This window comes from Macrotis lagotis, chromosome X, assembly GCF_037893015.1.
Source record: "Macrotis lagotis isolate mMagLag1 chromosome X, bilby.v1.9.chrom.fasta, whole genome shotgun sequence".
Taxonomy (NCBI): Eukaryota; Metazoa; Chordata; class Mammalia; order Peramelemorphia; family Peramelidae; genus Macrotis; species Macrotis lagotis.
The window spans coordinates 299,689,554-299,709,983 of record NC_133666.1 but is presented as its reverse complement, the minus strand read 5'-3'; the positions used below and the strand labels follow the sequence as shown (position 1 = coordinate 299,709,983).

At 36.5% G+C, this 20,430-nt stretch overlaps 1 long non-coding RNA gene across 3 annotated transcripts in view; it reads right to left on the bottom strand.

Annotated features, from left to right (window-relative positions):
* LOC141498435 (uncharacterized) overlaps positions 1 to 18,792 on the bottom strand; it is a 102,022-nt gene extending 83,230 nt beyond the window's left edge. Inside the window, exons 1-3 of one of the 3 annotated variants that reach the window (XR_012471636.1) lie at positions 18,705 to 18,792; positions 18,119 to 18,195; positions 2,678 to 5,796 (exon numbers count right to left, since the gene is read on the bottom strand). This is a non-coding gene — a long non-coding RNA (uncharacterized LOC141498435). Of the gene's footprint in view, positions 1 to 2,677; positions 5,797 to 18,118; positions 18,196 to 18,674 lie in introns of those variants that run through there. The other 2 variants (XR_012471638.1, XR_012471637.1) reach the window with 2 other exon arrangements.
* Positions 18,793 to 20,430: the final 1,638 nt, after the last annotated feature.

The window sequence follows — 20,430 nt, the reverse complement described above, 5'->3', positions numbered from 1 at the left end:
CTAGCTGTCTTTTTGCAGCTTCAATTCAAACACTCAAGCTACAATATGGGTATTGAGCATTAAGCAGTTTTTATTTCATAACAGAAAAATGCAAAATGCTTGGAGACTGCTCAAGAGGCCAAGGAATGATACAAAAACATAATTCTCAGACCTACTCAACTCACTCTAATTCTCCCATCCCAAAGGAAACTGAATTTGGAATTGTTTTCCCTGACTTTCTAGTGAGGTCCTTCTTTCCTATATGTTTACTCAGAGATCCTTCCAGATTTGACATGAAATCTTGTGTTTAGATTCCCCAAAGTGAAATATGGGGAGGGGGGAAGGGAAAGAATTGGGGTTACTCAACAAACTACACCTTTTCATTGTGTCTATACTGATTATTCTATCAGGGTAAAAAATTACACGGTCTTGTCCTCTTCTTTCTCCAAGAAGAAAGCTGCATTTCAATTCCCAAATGCAGAGACTTCTGGAGCAAAGCCAAGATGGTGGCATGAAGCCAGCATATTCCCTGAACTTTTTTGCTACATAACTTTAAATGTAGCCTCTACACAGACATTAAGACTATAGATTCTACCAAAAAAGAACAAAACCAAGTTCTCATCTCTGAACATCATGGGAGATCTTCAGTGAAGGTCTGTATCTTTTGGGGTTAAGAAGAATATAGCCCAATTAGGTGAGAGAACTGGAAAGCCAATGGGAGGCTTGTCTTCTAGCTACAGTACAATCCAGGTTCTGGCTTAGCTAGCTAGTAGATCAGCAGGGAAGGCTCCAACCCCAGACAAGGTCTGAACCCTGAGAATGCTAGAGCCACAGATAGGACTGGGTAGGGAAGAGATCACTGCATAGGCAAAGCCTAGGCATAAAGGAAGAAGCAAATCTCTGCATAGACAATGACTGAGTTGCATAGGCAACACCTTGGCATAAGCCAGATAAACCAGGGATCAAACCCAAGCCCCAGCACAAAATGCTTGGGACTATACTCCCTGTACCCCAGGAGCAGAGCTCGATTATCGAAAGCAAGTGACCAAAAAGGACGCTAACCATAGAAAGCTACTGTTCAGTTAGAGATGATAAAAATTCATCTCAGAACAAAAAAATAGTGAGAAGTTACCACATGAGAAGTCTCAAAGGAGTTTATAAATTGGACTCAAATCCAAAACTTCATGGAAGAGCTTAAAAAGATTTTTAAAAACCAAAGAAGAAGGGGAAAAGATAAATGGAAAAAAAGAAATGCCATTCAAGAGAAATATGAAAAATTGAGAAAAAAAATTAATTCCTTTAAAAGTAAAAATGACTGGAACACTCTTGTTCTATTGTTCTATTAGAAACCGGGGAAGCCTGGAAGGATTTGCATGAACTTATGCTGATCGAGGTGAGCAGAACCAGAAAAACATTGTATACCCTAACAGCAACATGGGGGTGATGATTAACCTTGATGGACTTGCTCATTCTATCAGTGCAACAATCAGGGACAATTTTGGGCTATCTGGAATGGAGAATACCATCTGTAACCAGAGAAAGAATTGTGGACTTTGAACAAAGACCAAAGATTATTACCTTCAATTTAGAAAAAAAAAGTTATCATACTTTATTTTTCTTCCTTAAGAGTGATTTCTCTCTTGTCCCATTCAATTTAGATCAATGTATACCATGGAAACAATGTAAAGACTAATAGAATTCCTTCTGTGGGGGTGGGGGAGGGAAGCAAGAATGGGGAGAAATATTACAAAACCCAAAATAAATAAAATCTTTCTTAAAAAAAGTAAAAATGACCAATTGGAAAAAAAGAATGTAATTCATCAAAAAAGGAAAATTGGAAAAGGAAAACAACTAATTTAAAAGTAAAATTAACGAACTAGAAAAGGAAACTCAAAAAAGCTAACAAGAAAATAAAATCCTAAAAATAAGAATTGGACAAATGGAAACTAATGACTCTATATGACACTAAGATTCCATCAAACAAAATCAAACAGCTGAAAAAAAAATTGAAGAAAATTTAAAATAACTTTTAGGGAAAAGTAAATGACCTGGAAAATAGATACAGAAGAGATAATTCATGAATTTTTGGTCTACTAGAAAATCTAGAACAAAAAAAAAAAGAACCTGGAAAATATCTTTCAGGAAATTACCATGGAAAACTACCCTAATATACTAGATCAAGAAGTCAAGGTAGCTCTTGAAAGTATCCACAGAATGCCTCCAGAAAGAAACCCCAGAATAAAAACTCCAAGGAATATCATAGTCAAATTCCAGAATTCTCAACTAAAGGAGAAGATACAAACAGCTAAAAAAGAAGTAATTCGAATACCAAGAACCACTATTAGAGTTACACAGGACTTATCAGTTTCAATATGAAAAGATCAGAGGACCTGAAAGATGATATTCCGAAGGACAAAGGATCTTGGATTACAACCAAGAATTAACTACACTGTAAAATTCAGCATATTTTGTCAGGAGAAAAAGATGGATTTTCAATGAAATAGAGAACTTCCAAAATTTTCTGATAAAAAGACCATAACTGAATAGAAATTTCATTCTTAAAATACAAATTTCAAAAGATACATAAAACAGTAAATGGAAAGAGGGAAAAATATTAGTCAAAACATCAAACTGTATATATTCCTAAAGGGGAAGATAACACTTGTAACTCTTGAGAATTGTATTTCTCTTAGGACAGTTAAAGGGTTGAATACAGTTAAAGGGTTATAATGAAGCAATGGTAATTATGAGGATGGTATTTCCTATTGAGACAGAGGAAGGAAGAGGAGTACTTAGAGGGACTATACATAATTAAATCTTTACTAGATACTTTAGCTAAAGAGGGATATAGTACAATAGGGACAGAGGGTGGGAGTGTTCTTAGAAGAGTAGGAAATAAATAGATCAGAAAGCGATCATGCATTATTACATACTTTAGTTAGTGCTATAGATGGAGTACTATATGGACAGAGGTAGAGAGGGTACCCAATATTTTAGTAAAGGAAGGTGGCAGTGCTATGGTTGGAGTGCTAAAGGGATGGAGGGAGAGAGTATACTCAGTACTTTGGTAGGGGAGAGTAGCTGTATTAGGGATAGAAAGCTGCAGGGACAGAGGGAGAGAGTGTACCCAAATTTGGTTGGGGAGTATTGTAGGACTATGGTTAGAGTACTGTAGAGAAGGAAGGTGAGAGTAGACCTAAGAGGGACTGAATATGAAAAGATCATGAAGTGATTTTGCTTTGCTTGATGCTTTGGCTACAATTGAAAGAGTGTGCTTAGAGAAGGAGGAGTACAAACAGTTCATGAAATGATTTGGCTTTGCATGTTATTTGACTCATGATGATTGTGTGTTCATGGAGGATACTTGAAAAAATGGGGCAGTATAAATCAATTGTAATTTGAAAAAATGCTGCATTTCTCTCTTAAAAAAATGTTTCTGAATTCAGCAACTCTTGAATTTGACATTGCCCCAATGCCCATTCTTAATCTGGGGTTTCCCTCTCAGATCAGAGCAAGCACAATTATGTCTGCTTCCATCATGTTCCTCCACAAGAAATCTCTTAGTGCCCTGGTTCTTCCTAGTTTGATTGGGAAATTCTACTCTAAGGATTTTTCCCTTTGAAGGCACTGGATTTTTCCATGTACTTCTACCAATTAGTACCCACTGCTACTGGGGATTGGGGGTGAGGAGGAAGAAACCCTCTGCCCTAGCACCTCTTGTTATGTTCTGGAAGAAGAGAAAAAAGGCTAAGGGGAAGTTTGTAAGAGAGCAACAATCTTCCTTTTTATAATCCATATAGAGGTTGCAGGATACCAGAGAATGTGTGACCATGCTCACCATCCATAAGGAGGTGCTTCCAACTAATGGATCATTCCTTATGATCTTGTTACATTTATTAGGAAATTTTTCTCAAATTTATTAAGGTATTCATATGACCATCCTTCATGATTCTTAGATATTTATTTTATGATGAGAAATTTCATATATTATAGTGAAAATTCAAACCTGTAGATGTAGAACATGTGGAATATTGTTTGGGGAAGAGACAAAACAATGTTTGAACCTTATGGAGGACACACAGATGCCTTGCCTTGGTTCTGGCTCACCACACTGATTATCTCTCTCAAATAATTATTTAACAAGTGTTTATTAAATGCTTACTATGAAGCCAGTACTGTGCTAGACATTGTGAATACAATTACAATGGACAAAATAGTCCCTTTTCCTGAGTTTACATTCTTAACTTATGGTCTCAACCATGAAATGATAAAATTTCACAATTATTCACATTGTGTGGTGCAAAGGAAAGAGTAGTAAATAAAAAAGGTTAAAGTTTAAATCCTGATTCTGTGATTTTTTTTAATTGTGTATTATCTCGTCTCTGACTTTTTTGTTCTTTAGAATGTGTCCTATATATCCCTTATAGCTAGAACACTGTGATATTCTATGATGGTCTTGAATCATATTTACAGAGTATCTTGGGTTTTACAAAGCATTTTCCTTATAACACTCCTGTAAGTTAGGTTGAATAAGATGACCCCATTGTCCTGATGAAGAAACTAGCTTTGGAAAATAATGTGATTTGCCTAAAGCCACACTATTCTTCCCAGCTGTAATAACAGATATTTATATAGAACTCTTGAGTTTGCCAAATATGTTTCAAGTTTTCTCATTTTATTTTTCTGATCCTTACAACTATTTTGTGAGGTAACTACTACAGGCATTATTATCCCTGTTCTACAGATGAAGAAACTGAGGCCAAAAGAGTTTAAAAGATTTGCATAGGATCACAATGCTGGTAAATCTCTATGATAAGATTGAAACCCAGGTCTTTCTGGCCCCATGTCAGTCAGTCTATCCCATATGCAATGCTGTCTATCAACCCTATAACTACACTTAATTTTAACTGACTCTAATTGTTTCCTAGTTGTTTCATATGTGCAATTCTTGTCTCTCCAGTTAGAGAGTAACTCACCTAGGACAGTGACTGCAATTTCTGCTTCTATCTAGCATAGTATGGAGCACAAATAGTTGTTTAGTTAAATGCTAAGGTCAAGGGTTCTTAATCTGTGGGTCATGAACTTTGATAACTGTATTTAAATATAATTAGTTTCTTTTGTGATCCTATGTATTTTATTTTATGAATTTAAAACTACTATTCTGAGAAAGGCTTTTTACCTGTCAGCAGTCTGCTAATGGGATCACTGACACACACATACAAAAAGATTTAAAGACCCAGAATTGATAAGAGGGACCGCAATATGACTAGGAAAAAGAATTGTTCTCTCTTGGGGGGGATACCCTGGCCCTAACACTTAAGACTATAATTTTAAGGAGGAAAAAGTCGACATAGGGAGCTGCTCTTTGCTTTCCCAAGTACCACTGAGTCCTTTCTGAAGGCAGCTGCTTTCTGAGGAGACTGTGAATCCTTTGGGACTAAAGAGTTGAAAATAACAAGGGCAGTAGTTGGAGAGAAAGCCCATTGGAGTAAAGCTTCCCTCTTAAATAAAGTCAACATAGCACATATTGGGACGCTGGCTCAAACTTCAAAATGAAGCATTCAGTCATGGCTCTGATCTTTGCAACGTGTTTTAGATTTCAGCTGTCATTTTGTGTTCAGCTGTGGAGGTCCTCTAAATCTGAATGGTTCTTTGCCAGATGCTTGAAAAATAATTGTGCAGGTCCATTCTGAGCTTCTTCCCCAGGAAGCTCCGTGTTCAAAGGGGAGCTTGTTATTTTTAAGTACAGATTCCATTTTTTATTGCATTCTTTGGCCAATTTTTTAAAGCAAAAAAACATTCCAAGAGTTTTCATTCCTAGAAGAAAAGGAATCGATTTCGTGAGCATACATGACTCTGTGAGCATCAAGGTGTCTTTTTTTCCAACCTGATGCATGAGGAGAAATGTTAACCATCCCTATCAGCTTGGTATTAACTAGCTATGGCAACATTGTTTGCTTTAATTTCTATCATGAACCAAAGAAACAAGCTATATCTAGCTCTGCCAAAGATACATTTCCAATAAAAAGTTATTAAGTCTAAGACCTAGGAGATTGGCTCAACTTAAACCAAAAAGAATATATTTCTATTCAATCAATGTATTGATTTATAACAGCTTTGGAAATTTCTACTTACTTGAGTAGATAATGATTTAGATTAGGTGATTAAGACCAGGTTTGGCCTTACCAGTAGCCAGCTCTTTTGGCATGTTTTGAAAGGCTCCTTTCCTCTCCCCAAAGCACCAGAGAAATATTCAAAGATGGAAGGAATCCAAGAGGTCACCTTGGCCAACGAACTCATTTTTAGAATGAGGAAATTGAGATCCTGAGAAACTATATGAGATTCTTAAGACAAGCTGTCCAAGGTCACACAGAAGGACTAAGTGGCAGAGCAAGGGTTCAATCTCAAGTAAAGAGGAAAAGCACAAAAAGAGGAGGAAGAGGTGAGAGAAGTTTGGCTTACTTGAACATTTTGCCTAAGATCAATCCTAGAGAAGATATTCATTTGTCTACTAGTTTAGGAATATAAACTAGGAATAAATTAGTGCAGGCTGCTTAATTTGTACAAGTACAGATTTTTTTAACACATAGATCACATTATCAGCCCCATGGAAAAAAGTTTTCTAGAAGAGGAATCTTTGCAATGGGGGCAAAAAGAGTTCTGGATATTCTTTGGACACCCCTTCAGTGAGTGCAGTTGACTATTTGTGACCTTGTGAACTTGGCTGAACATTAACCAAATAAGAATGCTGAGAAGAAACTGCCAGTGGAGAGCTCATAATTCTATACACTGAGCCAGGAGATTGAGTGAGAATGAGAATGTGTTATAACACAGCAAGGCTAGAGTCACATATACCCCTTAATCCTATCTACCTCATGGAAACCGTTATTGAATTTGTGGAGGACAGACATGAGAATTACTGGTAATACCTTCTCTTCCTCATAAATCCCTTATTAATCTCCATTTAAATTTACTTTGGAATGGAGTTCCAGGGTCAAGGGTAATGAAGGCAATTACTGAAGGATTCCAGGTTCTAAAGAGCTCTTTAAAAACCCCTGAAAACTCATTTGTTGATTATGCATTTTCTATTTTAATCTTTCTCACATATCCTCCATCCAGCTCATTCCCCACCACTTTAACATGGTTATCAAAAGCAGAGTCTGTAGGATTCAAGCCTAGCTAAAGCAAACAGGCCAAAAATTTGGGGAAAGATTTATCTTAATCCAACTGAAGGGTGGTAATCCAATTTATTTGACTTGAAAGCTTTAAATTTCATCAAGTAAGCTCGCAATATTAGTCTCTAGCAAAAGAACATAAAGCTACAAGGAAAACCAGCAATGCTGACCACTTGTGACCAACTCAATAATTTATTGATGTACAATGGAAATATTTTCTTCCCTTATCCTGTATGTTTTTCTTGGTATCATTCCTCTGATCAATTGAATGATGAGATGAGGGATACACATTTAAATTATATGTAGCTGAGGTAAAAACAAAAAACAAAGCAAAAACAAATATTGTTTAAATGCCTAAAATGTGCTAGGCTTTTTTCTGCTTCATTGATATGGTGTATAGAGCTTATGTTCTAAGGGTGAACTATTCATTTCAAAGAATGAATTGGTACAATTCTAATACTGCTATTAGAAATAGGCAGCTAGGTGAAGAAGTAGAATTCTGGGCTGAAGTCAGGAAGACTCATCTTTCTTAGTTCAAATTCAGTTTAGATACTTACTAGCTGTGTGACCATTTGCAAGTCACGTGGCCTCAGTTTTTTCATCTGCAAAATGAATTGGAGAAAGAAATAACAAAGCACTCCAGTATTTCTGCCAAGAAAACCTTAAATGATGTCACAACTGTGTTTCAGACACAAGTGAAACAACTGAAAAACAACAATAACTATAAGAAATATAATATAAATCCCATGTTTATACTCACAATGGACCTGCATTATTATGTTAGTATACAAGAATCAGGATGCATTTTTTTTTAATAAAAAAGATTTAGAGAAAACAAAAATATCAGTCACTTAGGTAAGTTCCTCACCTTCAAACCTAATCTCTTTGATACTTAGATTGAAGTATCTTTCTTTTTCTTAGGAGAAGGGAATTTTATAATCTCTTGTAAAAAAAAGAAAATTCCCAAGTTTTGCTAATTATTATCCTGTTTTTGCATGTGACTACCATTTTTAAGCCAGTTTTTTTAAAGGACAATACAAAGAGAAAGAAAATAAATGAAATTGAATGAGTATTACATCTGGAATATCAAGATCCAGGTTCTAGTCCTACTTTTGCTTCCTCTATCTTTATGTAATTAAGCAAATTATGTAATTACTCTAACTTTACTTTTTCATATTAGATGTCTCTCAATCTCAATAGCTATATCTCTCAATTCTTTGATTAATTTTGTTGCAGTATTTTTACTTTATGCTCTTACAGGCAATTTTATAAATGTCCCCAAATATTGAATCAGGTTTGCTAGGTTTTTCCATATATTTCTATTTTTGAAATTTTTTCATTCTCTTTAATGCTTTATCCTCTGGTTTCAATAGATTTCCATGTTCTCTGTTTTTTCCATAGACATTTATTCTTTATTTCTGACTGATATCTTTGACCTCTTCTTTTTCCCATATTCACCCTAAATATCTCACTGCAAACATCCTTGGATTTCATCTTTGTTCTTTCATACAATTTCTTCTACCTATAATCATTTGCCAATTTAATATCAGCCAACATTCCTTTTTCTAAAACCTTCACAGACCTCCAGAAACTTCACTCCTGTGAAGAATTTCAGCAACAATGATGACTAGTCAGGGCTCACTTGGTCTGTACTACATTGTTCTGAATTCTCACTCCACTTGTGGAGATAGATTGGAAATTGTTCAGGATCAGAGAATAGTCTTTTGTTTGATATATTATACATTAAAAAACTGTACAGAACTGTCAGTGTTTACAATGCTGTGTAAATGACAATGACTTTTGAAACGCTACAAACTATTCTTCTATGTGAATTCAGTCTCAGTGACCTGAGAACTCTAACTATTCCAAATATTTTAATTTGCAAATGTGCCATGCTTCAAAATGACCAGAAGCTTACTATTAAAAGAAATATTTATTTTATTTTATATAGAGGTATTTTAAAGATATTTTCCTGAGATGGTTTTTGCCAATGGTAGAGAAACTGTGGAAGAGATCCTAGTTCATCACTTTTTTTTAGGTTTTTTTGAAGGCAAATGGGGTTAAGTGGCTTGCTCAAGGCCACACAGCTAGGTAATTATTAAGTGTCTGAGGCCGGATTTGAACCCAGGTACTCCTGACTCCAGGGCTGGTGCTCTATCCACTGCAACACCTAGCTGCCCCATTCATCACTTTTCTTAAGGAATGCAGCAGCCAATATGTTGCAAACTCCCTTATGTGAAACTCAATTTTATAGCATAGATCATAAAACAGTAATAATAAATAACAACTAGTTTTATGTTGCACTTACTATGTCCTAGCACTGAGTCAAAATTTTAAGAATGTGGGATCTGAGATTTTGCCTTTTCCCTAAAGAAGCTGGGTGACCTCAACAAAATCTTCCATCTTCTCTGAGCTCTGTCTCTTCCTCTGAAAAATTAATCAGTTGAATTAGATGGTTTCTGAGACTTCCTTTTAACTCTAAAGAACTCTGTTTTCAATTACTGTTTTATCACCTGTCCATCAGAACAGAAAATTTTCACTAAGAATTAGAAACCCAGGGATGGAAAAATCAACATTTAGGTTGGAGAGGTTGTAGAAAGATGGGACATTAATACATTGCTGGTGGAGCTGTGAACTAATACAACCATTCTGGAAAGCAATATGGAACTATGCCCAAAGAACAATAAAACTGACCGTAGCTTTTGACCTATTAATACCAAAATTAGTCCTATATCCAAAAGAAATCATTAAAAAATGGGAAAAGTCTCATGTTTAAAAATATTTATAGCAGTTCTTTTTGTAGCGGCAAGTTGAGGGGATGCCCATCAATTAGGGAATGACTGAACAAGTTATAGTATATTAATGATATGAAGTACTATTATTCTATAAGAATCCAAGACTTTAGAGAAGCATGGAACAAATTATACAAATATGCTGAGTGGAAAGGGAGCAGAACCAAGAGAACATTAACAACTTTAACATTATGAGTTGATCAACTATGGTGGATGCAGCTCCTCTAATCAGTTCAGAGATCTAGGAGAACCCTGGAGACCTGTTATGGACAACATCATTCACATCCAGAAGAAAAAAATGCTACAGAAACTAAAGTATACTGTGTTCACTTTTTTGAAATTTCTCTCATATTTTTCCTTCCTATCCCATGGTTTTTCTTTCTTTCTTTTCCCTTGGTTCTAATACCTCATATATGAGATGACTGAGTAAACATGTTAAACACAAATGTACATGTACAACTTTTACCAGACTGTTCACCTCTCTGAGGGGAGGGGAGATGAGAAGGGAGAGTGGTAGAACAATGTGTAACTTGTAAATATGCAAGTGGATGAATGTTGAAAAACTTTCATAACATGTAATTGAAAAAATAAAATATCAACATAAAAAAGAATCAATATTTAGGAGAAAGAATGACTGCCTGTGTTCTTATCTACTGTACCAAAGAGGTGGAAAAGGTGGATAAGGTAAAGAAAAATCCTGAGACAGCATCACCTTTAGTGTTTGTGTCTGTGTTTGTGTGTGTGTGTGTGTGTGTGTGTGTGTGTGTGTGTGTTTGTGTGTGAAAGAGAGTAATGCTTACTTCCTACTTTGAAGATTGAGGATTTCATTTAAATATATATATGTATATATACATATATATATTTTACTATTGCTTCACAATCTTCACCTTTTTCCATGTCAGATTTATTTATTTGTTTGTTTCCTTGCTTATTATTCATATATTCATTCATTCATTCATTTATTATTGATTGCCAGCCTGCTGGCAATGTGTTAGTTTAAAAAGAAAAAGAGCCCACACTTTGGACAGGAAATCATTAGGAATACTATTGAACAGTGAGGTTATGTGTAATTACTTTCCATCTTACTAGAATCTGTGTAGCTGCTCCTCAGTTCCCCTTGAAGGCTAAAAGCAAATCTCCCCTTCTGTGTGGTCAGATTCTTTATCAGGGGCAACTTCTTTTAAGTCAAATAAGTTTTGAAATCATATTTTAGCCCAGCTAACAAAAATCCTCCTGGGGTCTAGTCCAATGACCCAGTTCTGCCCCTTCCTTAAACAGTATTGTTTTGTTGGCAATCAAATTAAAGAGAAGTTACATATGACTGTACCCACATTCCAAATAGCTAGAAGGTAATAAGGCTTCAATCAAATAGATTGAACAGATATTAAAACTTTCTTAAACTTATCTCATTATTTTTCCCACTAAACTTCTCTTCCAAACTTTCCTGTTGGTGTTACCACTGCCCTCTAAGTCAAATAAGAGTCAAATAAGTTTAGGGTTTAGTCCACATTACAAAAAACCTCTCAGTCTCTGACTTGCAACCATTCACAACTTTACACTCTATCATCCCCCATATTCAATTTGTTGCCTTTTCCTGTTTTTTTTTTCTTTTTTTTTTTTTTACCATGACAGTATCTATCAGGGACGACCCCTTCCCTTCTCTAACATAGCCTCCTCATACCTGGACCAAATGTTCAGGTTGGACCATGTCACAGGTCTACTTGGTAAACTCTCTAGCCGCCATGGGCTTCAGTTTCCTTCTTTGTAAAATGAAAAATATTTCCTCTGAAGTCCTTACTGCTCTAGATTTACGATCTATTAGACATTTTCTAGCCACTGCCTCAGCTGCCCAGCCCCTGGCTTCCTTTCTCCCAACTGTTTCAAGAATATAGAAACTTGAGCTATTCTACATTCAGCCTGAAAAAGGACTACAAACCCATTTCTCTTTGTTGTTGTCATTATTCTTTTTTATTCAGTCATATCAGATTCTTTGTGACTCCATTTGGGGTTTTTGTGGCAAAGATCCTGAAGTGGGTTACCTTTGCTTCTCTGGCTTATTTTACAAATGGAGAACTGTGGCAAATAGAGGTAAGTGACTTGCCCAGGATCACACAGCTGGTAAGTGTTTAAAGCCATATTTGAACATAGAAGATCAGTCTTCCTGACTCCAGGCTTGGCACTCTATCCATGGCACCATCTAGTTCCTTCACTGCCCTCATGTATGTATAACTAGTATTAAACAATTATGAGAAAATTAATAGAGACCCAGGATACAATCTTTGACTGTGGTACAAAGTATTTCTTTTCATGAGGTTAATTAGCCAGTGCAGAGTTTCAATCTATTTCAATCTATTCAATTATCAGTATGATCAATTGGTCATATTGATGTCATCCTCAGTACCTCAACTACTTAGCCTTGAAACAAAGTTACACTCTAATTCAAGGGTTCTTAATCTGAAACAATCAGTTTTTTGTTTTAATATATTTATATTAATTTCAAAATAATTGTTTTCTTGATAATTCTATGTATTTATGTATTTAAAAGTATTGTTCTGCCAAGAGGACTATAGACTTCAGACTGCCAAAGAAATCCAAGACACAAAAAAGCTCTGCTATAGTTCCTCAGTCATAACTCATAAGAGTATCATAAGAGTGTTTAACTGTTAAGGGTTGAGTAGCCACTCTGAGATACAATAAACATTGTTCATTTTTGAAGGAATAAGGGAGAAAGGTCTAAATGAAGATAAGGGGACAGAGAGCTCTGAGGTGGCATTCTTATCTCAAGGTCTGTTATTTATGAAGCCTCATTAATGCATTTATTTGATTCCTCTCAGAGTTTGGAATGTTAAGACTGGGAAAGACCTTGGAGGTCATCCAAGTTATCTTCCTATCCAAAACAGGAACTCTCTTCATAATAAGGGGTGGCAAGCTACATCACAGGTCACATCTAGCTAAGGCCTGATTTTTGCGTGGTCCCAAGCTACCATCCTTAATTTGAAGGTCATACACAAACAGGTAATAGGATGGATGTGGCCTGTGGGCCATAGCCTGCTGGCCTTTGCTCCCTGATGGCTGGTTATCCAGCTTTAACTGAAATGCTTGCCTTGAAACAGAACCGGCTCCCTCCCAGACTAGTTTATGCCACTACTTCTTTTCTGAATTCTAGGTCTGGATTTCTAACTTCCTGCTGAAAATCTTTACCTAGATATCCTGCCAGTAACTCATTCTCAATATAACCAAGACTGAACTCATCAATTTTCTCTTCAAAATTGCTTCTCTCTTCTAAAATTTGTATTTTGATGATTAAGCTATCATGTTTTTTAGTCATTCAAGGTCAAAATCTTGGCTTTTTTTTATTCTTCCCTCTCTCTCTCTTTGCTTCCCCCCTCCCCTCATTCAATTGTAAGGCCTTTATATAGATCCTATCTCCCCAAGATCTCTCACATCAATTGCCTCTTTTTTTATTCTTGTTGCTACCACCTTTATCAGGTAATCTTGCCTTATCACCTTTAGTCTAGTCTGTTGCAATAGTTTTTCAGCAGATCTCCCAGCCTTTGATTTCTTCCCACTGGGGATACAAACAAAGGGAGTATAAGGCATGGTCAACATCATTCTTTTATTTCAAGTCCAACTGGAATGTTACCTCTGTCCTGATCTTCTCCTGAAAATGATTTCTTCCAAATTCAATTTTCTTACATTATTTTATCTAGATCTCTCCTGAGTTCCCATCACATTCTGCCATGTATCTCACTTATTTGTATTATTTTCATTTTATATTTATATTATATTCAATATAAGCTTTAAAGGTAGGGATTCTCATTGTTCAGTTTTGTATACTTAGAACAAAGTACAGTCTCTTTTGCATAATTTTTAATTGAATTTAACTTAACTGATTTCAATCCCATCATTGAAAAGCTCAAAAGGTTGCTATAATTATACTTTTATGAAATCCCAAATTTCCATATGCTGGTTCTAGTCCTGCCTTCTAGAACAATACAGTGATTCTTTTTTTTTCTTTTCACAAGATTTTGTTGTTGTTAATGGATGTTTGTTTGTTTGTTTAGGGAACTTCTACATGAGAAAATTTCCTCTATAAATGCATAATAAAATCTCTGCAACTTATAATTTTAGAGAGTTAGAGCATTACTTAGAATCCGAGATCGAAGTAGGACTTGAATTCAGACACTGTTAGTTCATAGACCAGCTATTTATCCACTACAGGACATTGTCTCTCATTTTTTCATTTGCCAGGTCACTAATGGTTGTGACATGGACACTCTGATGACTGAACTTTAACAAGAAACATTAGATGGAAACAGGTCATGTTGAGCATAACACAGGTGTTTTGGAGAATCAAACCTTGTGAGGTGGATTGCCACATAGTAATTTTTGCCCATGATAATTTCTACTGATGGAAAAAAAAAATATGAAAAGAAGGAAAGATGAAAGGGTAAAACAGGAAATATGCTATGAAGTTAGGAGTGAAAAACATACACAACTAGATTGTGTGAGGATAGATATTGTCTTGGACAGGTAAAAAAGGCATTCATATTCAATTTTATTTTTACATTTTTGCAAGGCAAATGGGGTTAAGTGGCTTGCCCAAGGCCATACAGCTAGGTCATTATTAAGTGTCTGAGGTCACATTTGAACTCAAGCACTCCTGACTCCAGGGCCAGTGCTCTATCCACTGTGTCACCTAGCTGCTCCCATATTCAATAGAGCTAAATATATGGTAGTTGCCCAAAAAAATGTGTTCAATTTCAATATAATCACTTGAAGCATCAGGTAACTAGGTAATACAGTGGATGAGTCAGGAAGACATGAGTCAGGAAGACATGAGTTTAAATCCAGCCTCAGACACCAGCTATGTGATCCTGATCAAGTCACTTTGGCCTCAGTTTCCTCATCTGTAAAATGAGTGGAGAAGGAAATGGCACATCTACAGTATCTTTGCCAAGAAAACCCAAAATGGGATCATATGGAATTGAATATAGCAGGAATAAATGAACAACCATGTTCAAATGAATTATAATATCTTTAAAACAGCTCCATCTCCCAAATCCAGGAGTTTTCACTGGCTGTCTCCCATGCCTAAAATGTTCTCTTTCCTCATCTCTTTTCTCTGGCATCCTTCAAGTAATAAGGAAAATCTCACTTTCTACAGGAAACTTTTCTGGATCCTCAATTTTACTTCTTTCTCTTTGTTGATTATAATTTATCCTGCAATAGCTTGTTTGCACATAGTTATATGCTTATTGTCTACTTCTTAAGATTATGGGCCCCTCCAGAGCAGACTATTTTTTACTTTTCTTTGTAACTCCAAAGCAAAGCCCAGTGACTGATATATAATAGATCATTATTAAATGTTTATTGACTGTTTGAGCTTGTTTTCATCTTATCTCTAAGATAGTTGATAATTTCCCAATTTCTCCATTCTCTTTAGACATACTACTATCTTCCTAGCTTCTCCAATTTCATAATTTTGGATGACTTCTGTCTCTTACTCACAAACTACAATCCATTTCCCAAACCTTCCCTTAGGAGAGCTGCAGCTCTCCCAGGCAGAGGACAGTTCCCTCAGCATAAACCACTAAAGTTTTATATCTGTAGGTTAATACCTATCTATTCTCTGACTCATCCAAATGATTGGGATCTCCACTTCAGTATTAATCACATGGAAATCCATAGAGATCATTAGGACCAATTACAGTGAGCCTTCCGTTGAACATATTTTACATCTCATAATTATTTTTTCTTATTCTTGATTTGTGTTAACATATGCTGAGTTTTTAAGTTCACCTGAGAAGTGAGTTAAAGTTTGAATCAATCTCTCATAATTTCAATTTATACATACTTTCTTATTATGCACTTTCACACTTTACTGGGAGTATGGAGTCTCCCTGCCTTACTGTCAAACCCCCCCTTCCCCTGGGAAAGTGAAAGAGGGTGTGGTGGAGAAAAACAACAAAGTCACTGAAAAATGAGGTCCATTATTAGATGGATGTGGCCAGAATCTTGATGGATTAGTCAGTCCATGTAGCAAGCCAGAGAAAAAGAAGAATAAACAAAAGTGCTTGAGTTTATACGGAAATGAAACTGTTGAGTTACATGTTCCTGGCTCGATTTCCAGGAAAGGTAAAAAAACCCAAGATGGATAGGACTTGCCAAAGTGTTAGGTAAACAAATACATGAGTATTAAAGTTTAGGCTCTAGTAATTAGTAGAGAAGTACAGGATAATAAGCACAGTGGGATGTCCCTCAAGGTACTTTAGACTCCGACTGTGTTTATTATCCAGTATCAGTATGGAAATATATGCCTGACTACATTTATGGTGCCATTTGGAACTTTAAAATAAGCTCTTATACTCAGGAAGAGGTTACTAAATTACTCACCCTGTAAGGTTGGGGTTTTTTCCTGATTAGCATAATTTTACCCATTACTTGCCTTATCAAGAATGTATAGCCAGTGTTGTACACATGTCTTAGAGAGATGTCTAATCTCTTAAATATTTTTTCAATATTCTGTCAAACCTAGATAGCCATCTTTCATTAACTTTAATGGCAATTTTTTTTTTTAGATTTTTGCAAGGCAAATGGTGTTAAGTGGCTTGCCCAAGGCCACACAGCTAGGTAATTATTAACTGTCTGAGATGGATTTGAACCCAGATACTCCTGACTCCAGGGCTGGTGCTTTATCCATTGTGCCACCTAGCCGCCCCTTTAATGGCAAATTTAACCAATATTTATATGTCATTTGTAACATTGGAGAAACTTAGAGTTTTCCTTAGTACCTTTTTTGGACAATGTTCTACATATTCAGCTGTTAGAATTTCATCCCTATGGCTTTTTTATATTTAACTTCTTTGATTTCAACTTCAATCCCATTCTTCCAGAGAGTAATTAAAAGTAGTGTCATCAGAGGAGAAGAAAAGGCAATGATCATCTGAATATAGCATTTACCTTCTTTTACAACTCAGAAAAGTCTTTGAAAAAAGCAAGATTTGGTCTGTCTTCCTTCCATCCATCCTTCCTTCCAGCCTTCCTTCCTTTCTTTTTCTTCCTTTCATCATCCCTTCCTTCCTTCATCATCCCTCCCTCCCTCCCTCCCTCCCTCCCTTCCTTCCTTCCTTCCTCCTTCCCTCCCTCCCTCCCTTTCTTTTTCTTCCTTTCATCATCTCTTCCTTGCTTTCTTGTTCTTTCTCTTTCTGTTTCTTTTTTTTTCTTTCTCTCTCTCTCTTTCTTTTTCTTTTTTTTCTTTTCTTTTTAATCCTCTTCTATGTGCGGAAGATATTACTTAGTGGACACTAGATGGCAGCATGGTATATGGGTCATGTGTACAGAGACGTGATAACAGCCCGGCTGGTTGCCTGTATCCTTTGGAGTATGCACAAAGTACCCAAAGGGGCTCAGGTCTTCTGAGTATCAACTGTGACTCTCTCTGTCCTACTTTTTCGGACATGTGCTGCAGTGATGGATGACTCACCAGAGGTTGGCATTGGTACTTTCTCCCCAGTATTCTGGCTTTCAAAAATCTAAAGTAAGGACTTTTATCTCCTCCAGTCCTGTTCTTAGTCTCATCATCTAGACATCTGTAGTTTTACAAGGTGAACAGGGTCTAAGATTGCTTCTTATTTACTTTGTGAACACTGACAAGGTCTGTTCAGTTCAATCTGTATGCTGTGAGTATTTGAATCTGAGTGTTTTCGATTTGCAGAGTCAAATATTTGAATATAACTCCATTTTCTTTCTATCTCCATTCAATGAATATGTTCTGAAGAAAAAACTCATAATTATTTGGAGGCATAGCTTTATAAAAACATTAACTCAAACAATAATCCTGAAATTAGCTATAATCATGCCACAAATGGTCATAAAATGTCAGTTTTTGTCATGGAATCAGAAGTGTAGACCAGTTCAGAGATGTAGATCAGAGATGTGGAAGAGACCTCAGAGGCCACCTAGTAAGATCCCTTCAGTATACAGATGAAGAAACTGAGATTTAGGGAGATTAAATCACTTGTCCATAGTTGTCCGTGAATTGATTTAAACTGAGGATTTCTAACTCCAAAGCCAAAAAGCTTTCCATTGTTCCTTTTTCCCTCCATCATAATAGCTAACATTTTCAAAGTACTTTATATGGAAACTGAGGTCCAGAAAGTTATGACTTACCTAAAGTAATATAGTTGACCAGAAGCAGAGAAGGGACTAGAGATCAGCTTGTCCAACTCTTAGTCCAGAGATTTTTCCTATAATTCCAAAAAAAAAATGTATATAGATTTGGAGCATATGAACTACTTCACCTCTCCACCTGGCCCTTGAAGCTGACTAATGCCCCACAATGCTACAAGTCATCTGCCCTCTTGTCACCCAGTTGTAGACACCTTAGCTGTCCCTCTTTCCCTCAGAATCTGGCATTCTGGTCCCTTCCACACCTCTGCCCTGGGACTGACCTCCTCATTGGGGTTCAGTGGGAACTCTGGGCAGAAAGCCAAAGGAATTGATATTCATTGGAAAAATTGGTTGACAGATACAGAAGGACTGAAATATTGCAGTTGTTCCCTTGGCATTTCCGGCTTGACCAGAAGAAGGAAATACCAGAAATCTCCTAAGTGAGCCCATTTGGGCACTGTTTTTATACTCAGTGTTCATACATTTCACGTTTCCCTTCAAACCTTTAAGTACTAATTCAAACCGTCCAGCCCTAGTCCCAGGAGGGTTCACCTACCACTAAATATTGTTGATTTGCAAAACCCACCGATTCTTTTCATAGAACAGCCTTTGCTTTCATGCCTCTTTTCAGATGTAGAGTCTTTTCCCAATTAAGCAGCTATGGCTGAGTTCTCCTCTGGTTAGGATTACAAACAAACAGCACCACCCTCCTGCCTCAGCCTGGCCACCCCTCCCTTCAGTTTGACACATGGCTCCTTTGATCTCAGCCTCAGACCAGAGCAACAGGCTCCTAATTAGTCACCAGCCATAAATCACTGGGTAATGGGGTCCTCCCTGGGCAAGGCAGACATTGCTTTGCTAGGGAGGCAAAGGAGCACAAGGGAGTTAACATTGAAATGCGCTGGGGGTGGGGGGGGAGAAAAGAGATTTATGAGAATTTGCAGAAATAGTTGCTTTGTTGTCAAACAACCTCCAGGAGGAAATCTTATGTCAAAAAAAGAATGAAAGAGAAAAAAGAGCAAGAGGAACTGAGAAAGGGAAGAAAATGAGAAAGAAAGAGAGAGAGAGAGAGAGAGAGAGAGAGAGAGAGAGAGAGAGAGAGAGAGAGGAAGGAAGGAAGGAAGGAAGGAAGGAAGGAAGGAAGGAAGGAAGGAAGGAAGGAAGGAAGGAAGGAAGAAGGGAGGGAGGGAAGGAAGAAAAGAAAGAAGGGTACAGGGAAGAAGATAAAGAAGGAAAAAAAGGAAAGAGAAAGGAAGGAGGAGAGAGAAAAAGAGAAAGAATCTATAGAAAGAGCATATTCATGTAAGCAAGGAAAAAGTCAGACCTGAAACATCCTGAATTTACTGGAATATTGAATTTTCAGTACTAAGAACATAACATAGAAATGCTTTTCTTCATTGGTTAATTTCATTCCTGTGGCTCGCTATATCAAAAACTCCATAAGCCCCAACAATCCCATATGATTAAAATAGGTATGAGAATAAGGTTCATCATAGCCTATGAGGAAGTTTCTGGTAATTCCAAATTATTTTAGGTAATTTGGTTTGGTCCAATGTATGCTACTGACAATCTAGATAAAAATCCAAGTAATTTCAGTTAAACCACTTTATCCTCTGACAGGGTCAGATTAATCAATCAACTAATATTTTTTTCAGACATTGACAATATAAAGATCAAGAAAAAAACATACATAATTCCATTGTTATTTTGCTAAGAAAAATTGTGGAATTAAAAGGAACAGTACTATTTATTATCCTTTAACTGCTTATCTTCTGATTAAACATACAATTTAGGGATCCCAAAACAATCTGTTTTTTTTTTTTTTTTAGAAAGAAAAAGATTTTATAGACCAGGCAGTGACAGAGCTCCTTGATGGTTAAGACTGACTCCAAGTCGGAGCCAAGTGAGCCTTGGACAAAACTATGATGTTGGTAGTTTTTGTTTTAGACAATGAAGCTCAGGAAGTTTGCTATATGCTCTTTGTCACAGCAACCATATATACCCCAGATACTTAGTGTCATCAAACTTTCTCTTCCCTACCAAAATCTTTTGTACATTATTTCATCCTAAGAGATGTGACTGATTTGAATTTAAAGTATCATGCCTCCTGGAAGCCTCCTTAAGTACCCATGACTTATTTGAATAGCTGATTATGAAATTCTGGGGAAAAGTTAAAGGGGAGGAAGATTAAGGGCATGTAGAGAAGATATTTTAATAGGGCTTTCCAAGAGCAACTTGGTGGTACAATGGATAGAGCTCTGGGTTCAATCTGCCCTCAGACACTTACTAGCTGTGTAACCCTGAACAAATCA